This window comes from Callospermophilus lateralis, chromosome 13 (genome assembly GCF_048772815.1).
Source record: "Callospermophilus lateralis isolate mCalLat2 chromosome 13, mCalLat2.hap1, whole genome shotgun sequence".
Lineage (NCBI taxonomy): Eukaryota > Metazoa > Chordata > Mammalia > Rodentia > Sciuridae > Callospermophilus > Callospermophilus lateralis.
In genome coordinates this window covers 32,983,139-33,001,078 of record NC_135317.1, presented here as the reverse complement: position 1 = coordinate 33,001,078, position 17,940 = coordinate 32,983,139, and positions in this window count along the sequence as shown.

Below are 17,940 nucleotides of genomic sequence, written 5' to 3'. Positions count from 1 at the left end.
TACATTCTAATGGGCTAGACACCCAGGAAACATGAACAAAAATATGATATCTATTCAGAGGTAGTCTGAACCCTCAACTCTCATTGCATATACCCTAAGTACCATATTCATCTATCACACATCTGCCAATTAAACATTCCCCAAATACATCCCTACCTCAACAGCATCCTCAGCCTGAGATTAAGTCTCCCCACAGTTCTACCTGTCAAAAGCATTTGTAATTAATTTATCTTTACTCTTACTTTTATTGTCACATGGGGACATGTAAAAAAGATGAAGAAACTAGATTAAAGAGACTCCCCCTGACCATATGTAAGACAATTTGACCCTTCAAATAAAAGATGAAACTATCATATTATAACCCAAGGAATCCAGCAATTCCTGCTAATATGAATGAATTTAAAATGAATATATTATAATGGGGGCTCTAATAAGTGTATAAAATGATGAATTCAGAGAATAGCCATTTATCAACTACCACGAAGGTGACTGATTAAGACAGAAGTCACGGGCTGAGGATGTGGCTCAAGCAGTAGCGCGCTCGCCTGGCACGCGTGCGGCCCGGGTTCGATCCTCAGTACCACATACAAACAAAGATGTTGTGTCCGCCGAAAACTAAAAAATAAATATTAAAAAATTCTCTCTCTCACTCTCTCTTAAAAAAAAAAAAAAGACAGAAGTCACCAACGATGGCTAAGACTGGCCAGTATAAATTTGATTAGGAAAAGAAAATTTTGTGATATTTTTCAACAAATAGTAACTTATTATAAAAGAAAGAGTAGTAAATTTAAGATAGAGAAACTTGGAAGACCCAAGAAGGTCAAGGTTAGTGGGGAGGAAAACTAAACCACAGTGCACACTAACACTGAAGCCCTGAGAAGAGTACAGATCATCTCTGTGGCATTCCTGCCATGAATGCATGACCTGGTTATGAAGAAACATCACATAAACCCAGCTACAGCTGGTCTTTCCGCAGAATGTAAAGTCTGGGAGAGTTTCTCAACCTTTCCTTGTCTTTTATGTTCTTGACACTCTCCCAGACTGAATGTGTCCTATACCCTCATAGAAAGTTACGATCAGTTGACCGAATATGAAAAAACTCAAGCCTGATTAACAGATGAATCCATCACCAGATGGCAAATATCTATAGAGGTATATCCTCATTCAGAGGTGATCCTGAAGGATGGCTATGGAGGAAAATTCTCCCACTGAACAGAACTTGAAGTATCTACTTTCTTGGGAAGATGAGAAGTGACCAGAAGTACACATCTATGTTAATTTATGGGCAGTTACTAAAACATTAGGTGGATGGCCAGGAAGTTGGAAAGAACAAGTTGGAAACACTGGTGATAAGAAAATCTGGGGAAGAGTTATGTGTATGGACCATTTTGAATAGGTACAGAAAATGCTCCCAATATGAATGTTCACCAAAGAGCATCCACTGCAGAAAATGTGGTCAATCTTCAGGTAAGCAGAATGAGGCTTCTCTCGCTTTCTTTCTGCAGCCAGTGCTTGCTCAGTGGCTCTTGAACAGAATGCTCATGGTGGCAGGGGTGGAGTTCAACAGCACAGACTTTCCTTACTGAGGCAGGTCTGGCTAACCACCACAAATGCCGAGTGCCTCATCTGTCAACAGAAGAGATCAATACTGAGCACCCAACATAGCAGTATTAACCAGAGATGATTGCCAGTCACTTAGTAGCAGGTTAATAATATGGAACCTTTTCCGTCATCCTCACTGTGATAGACATACATGAACTATATGTGATGTTGTGGGGCAGGTCGCTCAGAAAACACACAAAGTCCCAGTTTTATTCAAATTGAAGAGTCTTTATTTAGCCAGGCGGCCAGGACTGCTCCCCGCAGGACCCATTTAACTGTTTCTGCAAGGAACAGCCCCCAACCTGAGCATTTTAGGATATTTAAAGGCAAAAACCACATTTGGGTTGACCTAACTGCAAGCAAGCAGGTACAGAAGCTGAATTTGGCAGTTGGCGAGACAATGCTGTCGGTACATTGGTATTTCTCATGGGACTTTCCAGGTTGACATAGCAGCAAGCAAGCAGAGAGAAGGGAGTCAAAATGACCCTAGTTCAATACATGCTAGAGATTGGTTACTAATGCCTAGACAATCAATCTCTGACAGGTACATTGTCCAAGAAAAATGGAAACCAAAGATAACAATTTTACATTATATAAGAATTGCTATTTTGAGTTGCCAAGTATGTTATGCTAGGTAACTGTTAATGTGTACAGAGGTGGGGCTTTCCCATGGGAGAAGCATTTCTTACATGATGTGGAGTATCAGGGTAAAATGGAGTGTTTGGTCATTGCCCAGATAGCCTGGCCCATAATAAGTTGGCATTCCCTGATCCTAAAGCATCTGCCAGAACCATCACATGTGAACTTACAGAATATCTTATTTTCACCTTCTGATATTCTGCACAGCATCAGTTCTGACCAAGAAACTTATTTCAGAGCAAAAGAAGTGCATCAATGGTTTCATGCCCATGGAATTAACTGATATCCTCACATAACTCACCATAAGTGGGTGGCCTAAAGGAAAAGTGGAATAATTTCTTGAGGGTTTGGTTATGACAGCTGAGAGCCAAATCCATGAAGGAAGTAATTCTGCCTTATAAAATGAAGTACATACTGATCAGTATATGGTTCTCTCTCTCCTACAGTCCATTCAAGGGGTGGAAGTAGAAGAGGTTCCTCTCACTATTACACCTATGAATTGCTGGTTTGAAGGCCTTGGCTCTCAAGGTTAGATTGCTTCCACAGGAAAACAACAATGATTGCAATGAAACAGATGAGACTGATGCCTGGCCACTTTGGAATCCTTATGCCACTGAAGCAAACAGAGAAAAGGGCTCACTCCACTGGCTGACATGATTGATTCTGATTGCCAAGGGACAACTGGGTTATTGGTGCACAGTGGAATCAAGGAAGACTATGTCTAGAACACGGAAGATTCTCCAAAGGGCCTGTTAGTGTTCCCATGCCCAATTGTAAAGATTAATGGGAAACACACACATATACACGCACACACACACATACCCCACACCCGTAGAACTTTTGAGAATGTGGAACCTTCAGGAATGAAGTTTTGGATCTCCCAGCTGGGTAAAGAACTTTGACATGTCTACACCTTTCAGTAGTTTCTTAGCCAGTGGGCAAGCCATCTCGGCAGATCAGCTCTGGTTGCACCTTCTGGAAAGTTTCTTTGCCACCAGCGAGCTGTTGAGTTTCAGTGGCAGCCATGTCCTCTCTAAAAGTCTCAATCTCAGCCTTTGGGTGGGGGTGCAGGCATTCTAAATTCTTAGTTCCTTCTTTGTTTACTCTTCTTCCAACCTGAAGAATAGCTACATCTGCTGTGGCTATAGCTCTGCTGTTTAAAGTCTTTATTTACTACCATGCCATGCCGCCTTTTACTAATCCATCTTAATATTTAATGAGCAACAGGAAATATTACCTACTCAGATTACTGATGAGGTTCCTGCCTCCTGTCTGGACCCTGAGTGCTTCATCAATATAATAAACACAAGCAGCCCTCTGAACTGCGCTCGGCTCTTTATATTCTACACTGCTGTTCCTCCTTCCAGTCCAGAAATGCAATTTTTTACTTTCCCCAGTGCTAAGCAGGCTCCTTTTTACTAATCAATTTCATTCTTCATGAAGCTTGAACATGGATGTCCTTTCATTCCATTCTATTTTAAGCAAAAGACCTATTGTGGGTGGTAGGTGAAGGAATATGGATAGTTTTTCTTATTAAATATATATTTTTAGGATCTGACTTAGAAACTTGGAATAATATTTTTAGTTATTTCTTCTGTTGCCATAATATGATGATAATACACTCTGATATTTTAAAATGAAGTCTGATAATTTTATAGATACCTCCTCTGGGTGTCTAAAAATAATATTAGTGCTTCACTTGTCCTAAGTGCTTTGTTAAAGATGCCCATTTTCTCCTCCAGTAATTCTTCTAACAATCTGATAAAAGATATAACAACTTTCTTATTTTGAAAACGTGGAAACTGATGTTCAAAGAGAGAAAATAACTCACTGAATATCAAGAGCCTAGATTCTCATGGGATTCCTCTTGAGTCCCTGGGTGGACAGACCCAGACTCTAAGGTCTCCCCAGTCCTAACTTCCTGTGTGACTGATTCAGAAAGATCTGGTTCATTCAGAACTAAGTAAAATAGCAGGTTCACTGCTTCCCCTCAACAAATTCCAAATGTCTCTAATTTTAGATGACAACCCCACTGCCTGGAATGGAAACCCACATCACAACAAATCAGCTAAGTGGTTCCTACACAATCCTTATTTATAGTCTCAACAATTCTATCTTTGAATAATAGGTTGGCTGTTTTGCATAAAAACAGGAAGATAACAATCATGTTTTTAATAAAATAGATACAAAATTAACATGTTAGCATATTATAGAAAATGGATCCATGAATATTTATTAATACCACTTCCCACTGAATCCTAGAATACTCCACCTCACAAATGCTCATCCATCAATCAGTCAATAAAAATGGCATTAGATGTGCTCAGCTTCCACTCTGGCGTACTGCCCAGTGTTAAATAAGGAAAATACCATTTCCTTTTTTCCTCCTTGTATCACCAGACTGATGCACACCCCCACCACCACCCCCAGCTTATAGACTTCTGTATGCGTGCTCACTTCCTGGCTGATCTCACAGCTAAACATGCCATCTCTGTGCTAATTATTCCCAGACTGATAGCAAGTAGGACCACTCTCCTGAACTTCAGATTCATAACCGACTTTCTACTTAACAGTTCAACTGGATATCTGATGTCACTGCTGACATGTCATGTCCCAAAGTAAGCTTATGACATTTTCCCCCAAACCTTTCTTCCTATTATGTTCTTCTGCCTAGTTAATGACAGCTCCATTTTCCCAATTAACGGGGCCAAAAGCCTTGGAGCCTTTCCTCTGCCATGGTGGCAGATCATCCTTCTGGTGGGATATTGTAACAGCGCCCCCAACGGGTTCTTCTGTTTCTGTCCTTGTCCTCATAGTCTATTATCAAAAGTTGTCAGAGTCAGTCTTTTGAAAGATAATCAGATAACATCATGCCTCTGGCTTCCTAAAAAGCTGAAGTTCTCCTTACAGTGATCTAAGGCCCCGCACTATGGCTCTGAGCCCCTTCTCCAGCCTTGCCTCACTTCCACTACTCCCTGTCCCCTTTCCTGCCACACTGGCCTCCTGCTTTTCCTAGGGTACAGAGGCACTGCCATTCACTTCCTGCTCTCCACCTGGATCAATTCGTCTCCTGACACGTCCCCCTTGAGCCTGTAGGTCTTCATCCCAGAATCATTTCAGAGACGCCTTCCCTGGCCACCATATCTAAAATCACAACCCCTCTCTCCACTTGCCACACACACTTTCCTCTGCTCTCTCCCTGCTTCTGTCTCGTCCTTAGCACTTAATCGCTATATAATTTATTGTATAGTTCACTTATTTATCTAGTTTATCATTAGTTCCTGACTGGAATGTGGACTTCACCAAGGCCAGACTTTTGTCTGGGGTAGAGGCTGCCATCTCTCCAGTGCCTAACCCTGCTACACTAAGCCTCAGACCCCTGGATTCAGTCAGAACCTGAGCCTCTCCCACTCATATTGGGGTACCAGCTTGCTTTCCCCAAGCCCTTTGAATGACGAGAAATTAATCTGGGCATCAGCAGCTCCTTGGCTCAGTTAAGAGGAAGTTCATTGGGCACCTAGCAGGTCTATCTGCCCCTTGAGTCTGGCTGGTGTGTTTTGTAGGGGAACTACGGTGCCATGGAATGCCAAGGATCCAAGGCAGGAAGTAAGCCACTGAACAGGTTAGACCCCAGTGCCTCTGGTGCTTGCCCTGAGCTACCTCCAATATGTGCTTTTCACAGCCACCCCTAAATCAGGCCAGTGAGTACACTGATCCGTTTTAACAAACAGACCCATTTAATATAGATGACCCAGGGAGCCCCAGCTCAGCAGGACTGAGTCAGTCCTGCTTCTTGGGTCAGTCCAGCTCTGGTCCTTCCTTTTCACTCTGGAGCTGTCTCAATGTGCTCAGTGTGAGGGGCTTGCCTCTAAGACCTGGCCCCATGAGGCCTCTGACTAGTGGAGTTCTGAGTACTCTTTCTTACAGCAGCTAACCTAGTGCCATGGTGGCTTAATGATTTGAAAAGGTTTTTGTGAAGAAAAAAATATATTTTCTCAGAAACATTAGTTCTACATTATCCAAATGAACAACAAAACAAGGGCCGAGGGAGCCAAGAAAGATTATGAAAGGAAAGAACTATAAACAGAATCCTGGGATAACAAGTAATTATACCGTCAAATGCATATGGTGTTGCTTTGTTCTGAGTGTTTCCCTGGAAAAATCATGTTGAACTCTGACTTCCATGGTAATGACATTAGGAGCTGAGGTCTGTGGAGGTGATCAGGTCACCAGGGTGGAGGACTTATGAATGGGATTGTGCCTGTATAAAAGTCAGGTCGGGGGAGGTATGGGTGGAGAGTAGGGAGTTGGGGGACAGCTTCCCTGCCCTTTCTACCATGACAGGACACAGCAGGAAAGTGCTTTTATGAGGAAGGGGCCCTTACCAGACACCAAATCTGCCAGTTGCTTGATCTAGAACAATGAGGAAGACATTTCTGTGATTCAGAAATCATCTAGTCTATAATATTTTGTTAGGGCAGCCTAAAAAAACTACTGACCTGCATACCTTCTATGTATGGCCCTTTTGTAAAGGTTTCCAGGATTAGCTCATTAAACCTTCCCTAAGATCTGATACCACCGGCTATCCATGACAGTTCTGCTTCCTCACATGTTGAAGTTTGAACATCAGAAAAGCACACTGAGGCAGCATTTAAAGCAGGGTTCATTAAAAAGTGGTAACATAGACTTCTCCCAGGAGGGAGAAGGGGGCCACAGCTGGTATCCTGGTATGCCAAAAGCGAGGTGTTCTGCCCTTTTAAATATGTCCTAGGTGTCCCTTGTTCTCCTGCCCTCTTCCCCTTATCTTTCCTCTCCCTGCTTACGTGACTAGGCCCAGGAAATGCTAGTGGGATGGCCAAAAGGTGGTTCATAGGCGGGCTGAAGGGGGAAGGGCAGGATGGAGCAGCCCAGGACACATTAATTAACAACCTTATAGCTCCCTGTGGGGAGGGGCAATTCCTGGGACAGGTTACCTTATCAACAGGTTGGAGCAGGGGCAGGTTCTTGATAAGGGTGGAGGAAGGGCTCTGAAGGAATTTCAATCCCTCAGGGGATGGTGTCCAACTTCCTGGCCTCACTCAAAATTGGCCTCCTGGATCCAACCTGACTGATGTACCTACCTATACTGACTGCCTGTCTAATTCTGGCTTGAGATCTTTGGAGTAGACATTATTCATCATCCTAATCGCTGTTTTCCAGCCGAGGTAACTGAGCGAAGTAGAGAAGCTAAGTAGCTCTCCTAACCCACAGGCCCTAAGAGAACAGGGTGGGCAGGATTCGAGCCCCAGCAGTCGGGCTCCGGAGTCGTGCGCTTAGTAGTGGTACAGAAAGAAAGCCAAGCCCAGGAGGTTGTGCAGCGCCGCTGCGAGTCCCCAAGGCAGGGATGCCCGGGCCGCGGGTCACCTGGGGTTGAACTGAAATTGTTGAATCGCGAAATCAAGGTTCTGGATGAGCTTCCAGCAGCCGTGCGCCCGGGGCCACTCCTCCGGGGTATCTGTCGGAGCCTCGGCCATAGCCGCTGGCCATTCGCCTCCCGCTGAGTCGCTAACCGCGCGTCTGTTGCTATAGCGACTCCCCGGGAAACGGAAAGCTCGGGAATCGTGGGCGGGGGAGGGGGCTGGCAGGGAGCGCAGCGCACCGGGAGTGGGGCGCAGGGCTGGCGCTCCAGTCCTCTGCCGCTTCCAGTGCCCCACCTGACTCAGGGCTTGGCGACGAGCGGGGGCTGCAGCTGAAACGTCTCCAAGCAAAGCTGCACCCCTGTAAATAACACTGTCGCACCCCATCCAGCCCCCGGTCCTTCGTTGCTTCCTCCCTTCGCAGGGCTCTGAGCTCAGCCTCCCTCCTGGACCCCACAGGAGAGGGAGGTTTGGGTTTCTGAGCTCCTCTTCCTTCGCCAACACTCCTCTCAACACTATTGTGAGACCCCGGCGTGGTGGCTCACCCTTAAAGAACCTCCCACGTTGTGCTAATGGGAGGGTGAAAAATAGTGAGTCCCTGTAATGAGGACGCTCATGGCGTGAGCCATGGACTCATCGCCTTGAGAGGCAAGCAAATTGCCCACACCTGCTACTTGACCCCCGTGTAGGCAGGCCTGGATTTAAAAATTTCTTTGCAGAGATTAAGCAGGCCTGTATTTCTATTTAATATGAAAGTCAGAATATAAGGCGTTAAGTATACTGTGTAGCGTGGGATTCAATTTTATTAAGTTTCTACCAATAAGAGAAGTTTATTGTGGTGGGGAGGGGCAGGCACCAGGAATTGAATTCAGGGGCATTAAACCACTGAGCCACATCCCCAGCCATATTTTTGTACTTTATTTACAGACGGGGTCTCACTAAGTTGCTTAGCGCCTCACTTTCGCTGAGGCTGGCTTTGAACTCGTGATAGCTGGGATTACAATATGTGCCACCATGCCTGGTAGAAGTTTATTTTTAATGGTGAAATTTTTGCTTATTCTTTGTTTTCAATTCTCTCTTACACACTGACATCTGATAGGGGACACCTATTCTAATATCAACATGTTTTTAGAACGTATTCTGGTTTTAGAACGTATTCTACATCTTCATGTCACTAGATTGTTTATAGGAAAACACAAGTTTTTCTTTTCTCTCTTGTAATAACTACATAAGAAGGGGTTAGTTTGATATTAGAAGCTCAAAATAGAAAAAGAAAGTGAAAATCACTATAGCATTATCACTATTCTCCTGTTTAAAGGCAAAGATTAAAAACCCAAAGTGCCAGGGGCTGGGGTTGTGGCTCAGCAGTAGAGAGCTAGCCTAGCACGTGTAAGGCCCTGGGTTCAATCCTCAGCACCACATAAAAATAAGTAAAATAAAAGCATATATATATATGATTTAATTTTAAAGCCCAAAGTGCCAAACAGAAATCTTAACCAATGCCAAAATCATCTTCTTTGAACACTTATTTGCTTTAGTGGAGATGAAGAAAGAGGAGGCCAGGGAAGAGTTACTTTTACTCTATGAAGGTTTCTAATTTCTAAATCTAACTTCAAGTTTTATTTAGAAAAATTTTATTCCATAGTCAAAAAAGGTTACGAAAGAAATGTCTAATATCTACAACAAATTGTCTTTTTTTTTTTGCCATATTGCATATAAATTTTTAAAAGTAAAGATTAAAATTCCAAGTTAAAATTTAAAAAGTGGTCTATTTAGAACAGAGCCGAGATGGTGAAAAGAATGCGATAAGCCATAGCTATTTTGCTCATGTAATTATAAATGAATATTTTGGAACTGAAGAAAGAGATCTCACATTCGAGTTCGTGAGTCATTGGTCAACTCTGTAGAGCATTTGTTGACTAATATCTTCTGCCTAGTTAGACCATCCCACTAGAAAGCGTACTGAACAAAAGCATCTTTATCTGAAACCTTGTTATAGCGTATCAAAGAGCTTCAGATTTTAGTGTCTAGGAGGCCTAGTTACAAGATGTGATTGTGTGTGAAACTATGAACTACATAACACTTCTTGTCAGTTACCTGTGTGTTATCTTTCAGGTGCTCTGGCTTATAAAATTGTTGATTTCAAATCATATTATCAACTACACTAACTAGGGTTGGATCTATGGAAGCATTTGCCATATTAAATTCAGACTTCCTTTATCACATGCTGAATTTATTGACAGCTTTTAGTGGAAAGTTCACAATCTCTGGGTATTCAAAAAAAGAAATACACATGGGTTATAAAGATGGGTTTAACATTTCTGAGCCTGTTTTCTCACAAGTAATGGGCCTTCTTCAAAGGACAGTTGGAAGTAATGTCTAAGGTAGAACAAGTCTGCAGCCCATGTAGCACATGACAGAATAAATACCAGCCACACTTCCAAAGGAGTGTGCTTATTCTTCCTAATCTACCAAGAAATACAACTTTATGTTTCAAGTTTTCAATTTTTTTAAACTTGATAATTTCACAAGCTCAAACTATTTTTCACGTTTTCAGCGAGTAGGACTTAGGGCAAAACTTAAAAAAATTTAAATGCTTCTCTGAAACACACACATGTATAAGTATAATGTGTATTTATATAAAAATATTACCTACCAATTATTAAAAGTGATAACATCTCAGATTAAGTAGCATGAGGATTTGATTAAGAGTCAAGTGCTGACTCGAAACATAGTAATTTATATATTCCAGTTGGATATTATCAGTTCTATAGTCCAGTAAAAGCCAAGAGGTTTCAGTTTAGGTTTGTAATTTAAATTCTTTCTAGAGAGTCATCATATGTAGAGTGCTTATTTTTCTTTTATCGCCAGCTATAATGTGTGATTATGTGGTATGGGCTCTGTTATGTAAACTTGTTTTATGTCATGCTTCATCCATAACCAAAGTTCTTAAGTAAAGGGTTGGTAAAGGAAATAGCAAGGCCCTCGGCCAGGACATTATGCTACTAAATCCTTTATGGAAAAATCCTTAGACTAGATCATTTTAAGGTCTTAAATTTTGTTGCAGTGAGAAAACTTATCCACTGTTAAAGTCCACTAGTGTGATTGTGTGTCACTGACCAAAAGATCATGCATGACTGTTTAAAAGGGAAATTGGTAAAAATGTGAAGAAAATGGCAGTTAGCTATAAGGGGAACTTAGGGGAATTGCTGGATTTGTTCAAACAATTGGAATGGAGCCTCATTCCTGGCATATAACCTCAGGAAACTGTTATGTGCCTATGTTGAGAAAAGAGTAAGGCATTTCGGGACAAGTAGAAATCTGAATGGAAAGTAATACAAGAGTAATTATCATATTCCGTGTCATCTAAAAGATCATCTTCTGTAAGATGCATCTTTATTTTATGTGACATCAAGAAAGAAAAAAAACATTGTCAACTACGATTACATTTTGACACAGGGTCAATGGAATAAAGTAGGTTTAGGAATGTTTTAGGCAGAGACCCCTCTGTTTCATCAGATCCCAGCCAGGGGAGCTACTCCCTGCAGAAACAAACAAGGCTTTTCCCTAACTTGGACAAAGTGCCCCATAGGTTCATCTCATTCTTTTTGTTCTTTTCTGGGTTTCACAAGGCAGCCTGCCAACAACTAATTCATATTCTCAGGGACATAAAATCCAAGACAGTCTCGATCTTGACAGCAAACATGTGATTTTGGCTACTGTGAGTACAGGAACCCCCTCCCCCCAGCCCTTTTCACTTTCTGCAGTTTCCGTATCTGCAGGCTATAGTGGGATAGTACCAGACCCCACATATATAGTACAAAAGGTATTTTGAAGGCAAGAGAGACCACATTCACATAACTTTTATTACAATATATTGTTAAAATTGTCCTTTTTTATTATTGTTATTGATCTCTTACCATGCCCAATTTATGAATTAAACATTATCATAGTTATGTATGTATAGGGAAAAATACTATATAGTTTTTGGTACTATCTGTGGTTTCGGGCATCCTCTTGGGGTCTTGGAACGTTTCCCCCATGGATAATGCAGGGCTACTATATACCCTGGTAGCCTGATCTAAATGAACTGATAAGGAACAGCATTTAGATCTCCATATGAGGAATATAGGGCACCCTTCATTATCCTTCAGCTTTGAACTCTTATTTCAGAAAAATAGGGCCAAAAATTTGAATGTAGTAATTTTAAGGACGAGAGGCAAATGTTACACATAGGAGAATACGGTACTATGAAACCCTGGTGTGTTATTGTTGTGCTGTCAGTTTATTTACTTGGACACCCTTCAATCTACACTAGGATATTCTGTGGATATTACCTAAGTGACCAAGGTGTTGACTGGGAACATGCAGTCTGGGGATGGATCAGTCTCTGTTGCTCAAATCAAGAGGCTCACACTATAGAAAAAACTGTTCCAAGCTCGGCTGTTAAGTGTATCTTGATCAACAACCCCCACTGTGCTAATTAATATACTATGATAATTAATGTAGTTAATTACTATCAAAAATGGACTTGTTGGGACTGGGATGTGGCTCAGTGGTAGAGTGCTTGCCTAGCATGCTTGAGGCACTGAGTTCAATCCTCAGTACCACATAAATGTAAAATAAAGATATTGTGTCTACTTAAGACTAAAAAGTAAATATATATTTTTTTAAATGGATTTGTTATTGTTGCAATTGTTGTTTTTGCAGTGCTGGGGATTAAACCCAGGGCTTCATGCATGCTAGGGAAACGTTGTATTCCTGAGAAAAGGATTTCTGTTGGTGAATGTAGTGATCTACTTTACTATCACAATGAATGTTTGAAGTGAGTTTGCACGGGCCACAGGGGCCTGTAATCCAACCACTAGGGAGGCTGAGATAGGAGGATCTCAAGTTTGAGACCATTTTCAACCCTTTAGTGAGGTCCTAAGCAACTTAGTGACAACCTGTCTCAAAATAAAAAGGGTTGGGAATGTGGCTCAATGGTAAAGTATCCCTGGGCTCAATTTCCAGTACAAAAAAAAAAAAAAAAAAAAAAAAAAGAAGAAGTGAGCTTTCATTGGTGAATTTAAAGATGTTTGGGAAATGCAGGTTAGCTAAAATGGTTCAGAGATCAGCCCGCTCTCACAAGAACAGGATGTAATAATCTAATGAGGCCTATAACTTTAACCCTGAGGGAAAGGACTTGGAGCTTGATTCCCCCAACAGTCATCTGTCCAGCTTTTGGTTTCTAGATACCTCCTGTCTACTAAAGAACTGAGGGTCTTGTTTCTGGAATGTTATGTCGATTTCAAATGAACCCTTCACGTCAGATGACAGAGGACAGAAAAATGAGATTTCCTGGATTCCTGGAAAAGGTCACCTAAATTGTTGGGTTCTGCTTGCTAATGACCTTTTTAAAAAAGATGAATGTCTGCAACTTGCTTTCATTATAACCTGAGATCAAGATTGTATGGGAATGGCTAATCTTCATCAAGCTTTTCCAGAGGATGCAAAAACATCTATCCAAAGAAACCTGAGTTGTATAATGAAATTAGGTGAATTTTCTGGGAAGCCACAAGAAATAATAAAAGCTTTAATAGAACTAATTTTGATGTATTGGGGAGAGACTGCATCTGTCTTGTGCTTCCATATCTTTCCAGGACTCTGTTCATTGCCCTCCATACCCTAGGTGTTCAACAAGTATTTATCAAATGAATGAGTAACTCTCAGTAAGTTCTTTCAAAGAGCTATTCCCAAAGAGGCGTGTGCCTCAGTAGCTGGCACTAAAGAACCAGGCAAGAAAACTAACTCATGAATTGAGAAGATAAACTACTGCATTGTCAGTGGTAACAGGTTCTTCTAAAAGAAACTGCTAATTTGTGTTGTGAAAACTCCAAATGATGTAGGAACGGTGAAGAAAATTACATTTTAAGGAGAGAAAGAGGAGATCTCTGCAGGCAGAATAGCTAAAGAATATTTCATGGAAAAGCTGATATGGAGCCACGGCAAAGCCTGGCTATGGCCTCGCAGGTGGAGAAGAAGAGAGGGTCTCACCACAGGAACCAAGACTGGGGATGGGTTGTGTTGGCGGGAGCTCCATCCACCTGTTGGTTACATGAGTACATTAAGAAAAGGAAGGTCAGGGTATGTTACTCTGAGTTATGTATTTGCAGATCTAATTTGTGTTGAAAATGGACTTTGCTATAGGCAGGTGGGAAAATAGGTGAGAAACAGGAGTAGTTCTCCTCCCCCTTCATTCATGCTGAGAACTTCTTTTTAAAATCATAAGAAAACACTGCAGTGTATAATCACACCACTGGATTATGATCACCTGGGGAAAGGCCTTATTTTTCTTTGTGTAAGTGAAACCTGCATTGCATGGGGCCCTAAAAGTGGACTCAAAACTGTTTCATGAATGTACTTTACCATTTTTGCTTAAAATAGTAGAAAGAGGAATTTAAGTGGGTTCCTCACACTTTTCTTGACCAGGTTTATTATTTATTAAATTGCAAATGAACAATTATATTTCCAGTGTTCTTTGTCCTAAAGGACTGTTTAAAATTCACACTAGAAAAGGAGAACTGACGTCAACCTGGATCGTACCACATGAGCACTCAAAGAACAAATGAACACCCTTCTTTGTTACTTTTTGTTATACTCTTATCTGGGGAGAAAGTTTGAACTACTGAATTGCTGCCAAGCCAGCAGAGGATTCCCTCATTCAGCTCATTCCTCCTTGAATAATTCATTGGCCAAGTCCCTCTTGCCGGGGAACAAGCCTAGACTAGAGTTTCCTGTCGTACTTTAATGAATTTTAATTGTAACCCTCCCTATCTTGGGCGTCAACATTATCTCATTCACTGCTATATTTTAATCCCTTTTAATAATTCTTCAGACTCCAAAGCTGGATATAATTCATAGTTTTTGTTTGGTTTTCATTGTCTTCTCAGACTGCTTAATTGAGTTAATAAGTTATGAGACTACTGTGTCCAAGATCACAGCTGGTGACATTTTCTCCTTTTCTTAGCCATAGACTGCCCCTCCAACCCACTCCCACCTTTCAAATATACTCATGTAACCATGAGGCCAAATTGTCAGATTATTTGAAGCAATGAAGTGAAACTTTTGAATATTCTACTCCAAGGACTTGCCTTTCAGACAAAGGGCCAGTCGATTGAGTTTGATATGAGGACCACAATCAGCAATTCCATGGCTCAATTTCTTGGCCTTATAAAAAAAAAAAAGTATGGTGAATAACCTAAAATTATGGATGGCCTCATAAATGCAAGACCCAAAATGACTCGTCTCCTATGGATAAAACCCTGCAAAAATGCCTTCTCTTGCCAGGCATGGTAGCACATGCCTGTAATCCCAGTGTCTCAGGAGGCTGAGGCAGGAGGAAACTGAGTTCAGCCACAGCAAATTATCAAGGCCCAAAGCAACTCAGTGAGACCCTGTCTCTAAATAAAATACAAAACAAGGACTGGGGATGTGACTCAGTGGTTAAGCTCCCCTGTGTTCAATCTCTGGTACCAAAAAAAAAAAAAAAAGCCTCCTATTGCAGTAGCTAAAGAATGCAAGGGAAAACCAAACATAAAAACAAACAAAGATGAATGATTACATTGAGGAAGTGGAATGATGAATGAGTTTGTTCTTTCTCTAAATTTTCTCCTAAGAGACCAGGTGCTCAAATACCTTTTAGACTTCTGGATCTTTCTTTCCTTTTATATCAAAATAAAATAGCTTAATTATCCATCCCAGTATTATACTATGGTTAATAATAATGTTCCTGTAGGTCTGTGAGCACAGCCCAGTAGTACAGTGCTTGCCGAACATGGACCAGGCCCTGGGTTCAATCCCCAGCATGGCAAAATCAGGAAACTAGTTAATTTGTGGCATTCTCAGCACGCAGGGGCCGGAGACTTTATTCTCCTGCCCTTTGTCCGTCTGTCTGTGGCTCCATACAGCTTCTCCTGAGATAAAGTCAGGTCTCCCCTTTTTCCATGAGAAGTGCCCATGAGCTCTGCATTCCTCATTCCCTCGACTCTTGCTGACCCTTTAGAGGAAAAGAGGAGGCATCCGCAGAGCAACACAAAAGAATGTGAAGTTAGACATCATTGTTCTTTCGGGCCACAGTTATGCCCTCTCCAGAGAATTTCTCGTTGGTGTTTCTTTATGTATTTATTTTCCTGAAGGTCTCAGAGAGCCAAGGCCTCTCGTGAAAGTGACGGTATAAACAGGCCAGTTATGTCGGCCGCATTGTGCAACCTCCAACTCAAGCCATGGTAGAGGGTATGCAAAAGAGACAGACATGCCAAGAGCCGGGAGGAGTCCACAGCAATCAGAAGCCCTGGAAGCAGCAGCTGGATGGTAATCAACGCCACAGACATGAGGAGGCCAAGTCCCAAACCAGGTGTGAGGAAAACCCAAGAAGTAAAAAATATTTGCACTGCAGAGCCTCCTCAAGGCCCAGGAATTGGCCAAAAGAGGTGCCTCTGGAGGTGCAAGTGGGAAGATAAAAGGGGACAATATGGAAAGTTCATTTCAGAAGCAGTTGGACCTCAGGTTCCCTCCTCTGGTCCATACACATGAGATGTTGACACTTCCACACTTTGTTAGCAACTAGAGATTTAGCTAGGCACAGTGGCACGTGCCTATAATCCCAGAGGCTTGGGGGGGCTGAGGCAGGAGGATTGCAAGTTCAAAGCCAGCATCAGCAAAAGTGAGGCACTAAGCAACTCAGTGAGACCCTGTCTCTAAATGAAATACAAAATAGGGCTGGGGATGTGGCTCAGTGGTCGAGTGCCCCTGAGTTCAATCCCTGCTATCAAAAAAACAAAAAAAAAAAAAAAAGGAAAGAAAGAAAAATAAAAGAAACTAGAGATTTGTTCTTGGCAAGGGTGAAAAAAGAGGGTGTCTGGACAAGGGACTTCAGCATTGTCTAGGGAGGCATCTGTACTGGAAACAGCGAAAGTCTCCACCATAGATGTTGGAATCTCTGGTTCTGCTCCCTGCTGGGTTCTGAGAATTTTGGCAGCCAGACTTGTACCAGGCAGGAAAATGGAAAGACCCTAAATGCGCATGCGGCAGGTTTTCCAGTGAAATGGCCCAGCAGGTCAGCAGTTCAGCAGGTCACTGCATGGGGAGCCTCCAGGTGGCTCTCCTCATCTCCAGCCCAGAGCGCACAACACCTTTAAGTATGAGATGACTGCCAAGAATTGCCAAATATTTGAGGAAAGCCTCAAACCTGAAAGAGAAGTTACCCAGAAGAGAAAATTGGAAAGAGTCAGGGGATATGCACAAAATGAAAACTTGAAAAAAAAAATCATGAATCATCATAGATACTCTCAGCCCTTTAAGAGAAGACAGATCACTGGCCTGTGCTTTGGGAATCAGAGATGACACTTAGCACCTTGCTTTACCCACCCCTCCACCCCAGCACAGACGGCCAGTGGCACAGGTATAGTGTGAGATCAATACCTTTATTAATGTAACCAATACCTATGGAGAGCTACTCCATGCCTGCTCCTGTGGTGCCCACCAGGGATCTGGTAGTGACATGGCAGACAGGGAACTCTCCATCTAGATCAAATGTTAGGGTCCCTCTTCCCACAGCACAGAGCATATTCCTCACACCCTCCGGAATCCCACAGTTCTATTCTCCCTCTTACAAATTCATTTTGAATGTTCCATATTAAAGGACCTGAGAAATCCTGCAGTTGAAAAAGCATCATTATATATATTTTCCAGTGCTTCATTTTTTTTTTTAAAAGCAAACAAAACATTTTCCCTCCACTACAGGATGCCCAGAGTATCCATAGAACACAGCTCGGAATGTTCTACTTCAGTGAAAAAATAAAAGTTGGGGACAGCAGCAGAGCACTATGGAAAGGCACAAAGATAGATACTCCCATGCCTCTGTCAGTGGCATTGCGGTGACTCAACACCACTGGAGCCTGCAGGCTTGTAGATGAATGATCAGAAGAGACCAAGGAGTTAGCTGAAATGAAGGAACTGTGGGAGAGTAGATGGACCCCTCTGGGAATCACAAAGCTTTAGCTGATGTAAGAGGTGAGCATTCCAGAGACCCACCAAAGAGAGAGTCTTGCATAAAAGTAGAAGAACTGGTATTTTCAAATAAGGACTCTTTTCCGGAAATAAGTTCTGAAAGCCCCCTTTGCTTCTGCTATAACCTCCAGCTCAGATCTGGCCCTGGTGCTTCTAAGCTCTGGGAGCTGGCCAGCAGCCTACATGTTCTTAGAATGTGCCCACAAACTCTAAGTAAATACCAAGGGGCCAGGTGAGAAGAATGACTTATCAT